The sequence below is a fragment of the Helianthus annuus genome, chromosome 13, assembly GCF_002127325.2.
Source record: "Helianthus annuus cultivar XRQ/B chromosome 13, HanXRQr2.0-SUNRISE, whole genome shotgun sequence".
Classification (NCBI taxonomy): Eukaryota; Viridiplantae; Streptophyta; class Magnoliopsida; order Asterales; family Asteraceae; genus Helianthus; species Helianthus annuus.
Genome location: NC_035445.2, coordinates 22,972,155 through 22,977,394, shown reverse-complemented (window position 1 = coordinate 22,977,394; position 5,240 = coordinate 22,972,155).

Below are 5,240 nucleotides of genomic sequence, written 5' to 3'. Positions count from 1 at the left end.
TCCACTGTGCAGGGATGAGGATGATGAGGAATCTATGAACTTTGAATTACAGTTCAAAGGTCAAGTGAGGGAACTCTTGATGAGACAATAAAAATCCAGAATAATGGAGAGTTTTGGCATCATCTGTTCCAGGGGGAGATTTTGGGATTGAACCCTACTAAAGGAACAGTTGATAAAGCCAAAAATGGATCAGATAAGTGGATTCACAATAAGCAGTTGTTTGCATCAGTGTTTCCCCTTGAATGTGGCCTAACATCTGATATCCTCTAACTACTGCCCTTCTACAACAACTGATGATCTACAACAACTACTGAACACTCAAAGAATGTTGAAGACTAAGCACTGATGCTCAATCTACTGATATGGTTCAAGTACTGCTGAAGACACAAAGCACTGCTGGGGTTATAATAGTGGAATGAGAAGTAGTAGTTTACTTTGTAGTTTGTATTATTTGTAATCAGTAGTTTAGTAAGCAGTGTTTGTATAGATCAGTGGTTATAGGTTGTTAGGAGGTTAGATGTCACTTTCATGGTGACGTCAGCAAAGATGCTTCAGTGGTTTGTTCTGTACTATAAATAGAACAGTACCGAAGAGTACGATGTACTATTCTATTAGCTCTGTTCATCACCAAGTCATTCTGTACGAACATTCACTGTGAGCTCAGGCTGAGGGGGAGACTTTGTGCATGCATGCAATAGTTTTGTTTATTGTAATCAAATACAATCATTCGATTCTATGTTAAACAAGTTTGCTTAAAATTGTTCTCTCTTTGATTGTGTTGAAAGTTTATTCATCTATTTCCGCTGCAATTGTTTCGGTTTCATCTTCATTTTAGTTAAACAAACATAATCATATCAAACTCAGATCCTAACACTCCCTTTGAATCTGTTACCGTCTTTGGTTTCCAGATCTATTGACTTCTATTGTTTTTAGCATTAAATGTCTTTTGTTCAGTAGATTTAGTCTTAACAGATTCTTGTTGGGTAACCTCAGGTTTTAACACTTTTACCATTTCTTTTTTGCTGTTTCTTTCTTTGTTTCAATTCACTTTCTTTTTGTAGCTGGAAATCTTGTTTCGGTGAAAAAAATCTTGAATGATAAGTATTTCCATGGGAGGCATCCATGTTGTCATGGCCCCCGACCCGGTTTTACCCGTTTCAGGAGCCGCGGGATAGAAATCCGTGGTATTGGTGTTTATTTTGGCAGCGGAAATTTTAACAGGATCTTTTAAACAGAAAATGCCCAGTTATTTTATTTCACATTTTGGGACAAACCCCATAATTTACAATAAAGGAATTTCTCAGGGAAATTCCCTGTTTACAAAAACATAATTATTTATTTATTTATTGAGCCACATTCTTCAAGCTCGTAGTGCTACGCGGCACGTTTCCCTGGTTCACAGTAAATTACCTGAAACATTTTTAAAAAGGTTTTATCAGCGGGGAAATACCGGCGAGTCATTCAGTTTGCACAAAACGACACATTATTATAAATTACAGTATTAAGAGCGATTACAATGTTTTTATCAACCAATTACCCCAAATCGGTATTTGTCACTCGACTTGTTTCTGTGACTATGGTCATATCACCCATTGGCTAACCTGTTGTCCAATGGTGAAGTTTATCAAGTAATGTATACAAAACCCCACATACCGGCAGTAATTGAAGATTACAAAGACTTAATCCCTGTAATTATAACTTTGAAAATAAACAGGGTTTTGGAAGCAATTTGGTAAAAAGAGAATGACTCACAAACGGTGAGAAAAAGTAGAATGGACTCACATTGCAGGTTTAGTTGGACAGAACTTTGCCTACTGATAAGCCTGGTAACCTACTTAAATAACAATGCACACGAACTAGGTCAGTAACTTAATACAACATTTACGATAAACTCACGAAATCAAAACCCTCACGACGAATGACAAAGTATAGCCCGAATTCGGGCAACACTTAAACATCCATCGGATCGGTTTCAATTGATCGGACATTGTATCATAGCAGTGATTGAGCTATTACCCCGTATCGTAGTAGCGTCTCGACTCTTTGAACGTAAATTCTAAGCAGATTATTAGTGTTTTGAAGGAAATTTTCGAACAAAGAGAAAGGCCATGCAACGCTCGTTATATAGCTGAAATTTGAGTCTCTCGCGGCCTGCGTAAACCTTAAGAGAGTTTTACGCGGCCCGTGAGGGCCACCCTAGCTACGGCTAGGGCTACCGTGTCACATGTATGTAACACCTCGTAAAAATCAAGTCCAATGATGTATTGACACGTGTAATGAACCCTAATGAAGTCAAACATTGAAATTTAGGGACTAATTTTTCGAAAAATCGAAAACTTTGATTATGAAAGGACTGGAAGTGTTAGCATGCCTAAAATAAGTTTCTAAATAACCTCTTACGATGTTTATATTCACAAAGGTGGCACTTGATGATTAAGTGTAGCCGTTTGCGTAATTAATTGAAAGTTTGCGCAATAAAGGGTTAAAAGCGTCAACATGTTAATTCTTACCTCTGAGTGACCTTTTAACAAACTGGGAGCTTCATAATATTTAATTATACTCTCGGGAATCCAAATAATGGCCGTCTAAGGTTTTTATGCCTATAAGTAAAGTTACGCGCAACTTTGCAAGATTAGAGGGACTAAAAGTGTCAATATGTTTAATTATACCTCTGAATGACCTTTTAGCGAACCCGAAGCATCGTGATGTTCAATAATACTTTCAAGAATGCCTAATATGGATTAGATGAGGCTTCAATGCTATTAAATGATGAAATGCGCAAGTTTACGCAATAGAAGGGCCTAAAGCGTCAACTTTTGAATCTACGCCTTTCGATGACCTTTTTAGTGAACGGGAGTGTAGTAATATTTAAGTATATACTTGGGAATGCCCATTATGGGCCATGGAAGGCTTGGATATCATTAAATGACATTTCGCGCTACTTTGCGCAATTAAAGGACTAATTGCATCAAACTGAAAAAGTAGGTCGAATCGTATGGTAACGGACCTTCCGGAATATGTCCATAAGTTAAAGATACCCTACTTATCCTTTATATAGCTTAGATATAGGCTTAGAGGTGTTTGGTGCGCAAAAATAAACTTTTATGTCATGCAGGGACTAAAAGTGTCAAAAAGTGCACAAGTTTGCACTTTTGCACATATCTCGCATTCTGAATATCCCCGGACACCCAAAAATTTATGTAAGCACTAAAATATTTTATTTTAGTGTGTGTCATGATAAAATTCCACTCGTCGCGTAATTTGGATTGTTTTTAGCGTCCGTTCGTGTTTCGTTGTAATTAGACGCACAACGTGACCGTACGACCAAACTGTGACAACTGTTTTCTATAATCATTGTATAATGTAAAACAATGTCAGTTATCAATAAAACATTGTGCTTTGGTGTTATTATATGTGTTTTGGTGTTATTATATGTGCAATTGTGTTTATTAATTTTACAATATTGATTTGATTCCGATTTCAAGCTTTAAATCACTTTCTGGAAGGTTATACACAAACTGGTGCTTAAACGCAATTAGTTTAAGGCAACATACACTCCGGAACTGTGACGTAAGCCAAACATACCCTAAATATCCCTTACATAACTTAGAAATAAGTTTTGAAGGATTCGGTATGGCAAAAACATGTTTATTTGAACTAAAGAACTAATTACGACAAACTGCGAAACGAACGTTGGTGACCGCCCGGATAATATTTAAATCCCACAAATATTTTGTTATGATTAAAATGTCACACCCCCAAAATCCACGTGCGGAGTATCACCGCTTGGGAGCGTGACTGACCTGGATCAAGCCACCAATCATATAGAACAATATATATAGTAAAAGTAATTGCCATTAAACCAAACCAAATCCATATGAAAGGTAATCCAAAATCATAAGTAAGTTATCATTGTTTAGCGGAAGCGTATAATCAAAACCCAACATAATTAAGTACGAAACGTCATAAGTGTTTAATAAGATAATCACGATCCAAGCCCACAACGACCAGCTCCTCCATGTGCAAGCTGCATGTACCTAACGACCTGCAAGGCATGTAACAGAGGATCAACAACTAGTTGAGCGAGTTCACAGAAAGTAAATGCGTAATAGTAAGTTCGTATGTAACAGGTGGCTCTACTGGGCCGTTAGTACGTTCTATTGGTGGGGGCTTCCCATGTTGTATAACCACTAGACTATTCGTAACCATAAGTATCCTTCACAACCGAGGACAGTAGTAAGTATAAATACACGTAGGTTTTACGTGAGTATCCTTCACAACCGAGGATAGTGATAAGTATAAGTCTACGTAGATTGTAAGTATGTGTCCTGCACAACCGAGGACAATGAATAGCATAAGTATGTGTCCTGCACAACCGAGGACAGTAAGAAACATAAGTATGTGTCCTGCACAACCGAGGACAGTAAGAAGCATATGCATATGTGGGCTTTACGCCTGTGTCCTGCACAACCGAGGACAGTAAGTAGTATAAGCATACGTAGGTTTACGTATGTGTCCTACACAACCGAGGACGCTGGTATGGTAGTCTAGTATTAGTGTCAGTACGAATCTATTCAACCTTATTCCTTCAATCCCATTCCCAAGCCCTTGGGAATCCCATGCCTTAGTAAGGGTGTGAACTCACCTTGGTTTGCTCGGTATGCTAAGTTATGTGTACACGTAGTCAGTCAAGTCCTAGAGCGTGCATGTTTACACAATCAGTTCAAGATCATAAAAGTTTGTATGCAAGTCTATATCACATAATACTTGACAGTTAACATCATGCACTACATAAACATTCTATCCTGTTCATGTGATATAATACATACTTCGCATAACGTTTTTCACCATTTGTTCTACTATAATTATCTATTAACACGCCTCATATGGTTGGTAGTTTAATAATGTTAACATACAGGATTCAACACAGTCATTACTAATTAGCAATTGCATCACAAGTCCATCATCTAAGGAAATGAGCAATTAAAGATCGGACCCTAGGCATTTACAATGGTCGGACCATGTGAGGGGAACATGAAACTCGGACAGGGGTAGGGGGTTCAAAACTCAGACCCCTTCCCTTATTCCTTAACAAGGTCGGACAACACACTTTCTAAAAAACTCGGACATGCATCATTATCAAAGAAAGTCGGACTATGTGTGTGGGGGGTGTTTCCTTGTTTGAAACTCGGACTAGGGGCTGCCCATTGAACTCGGACCACCCTTTCAAGTGTTAAAGA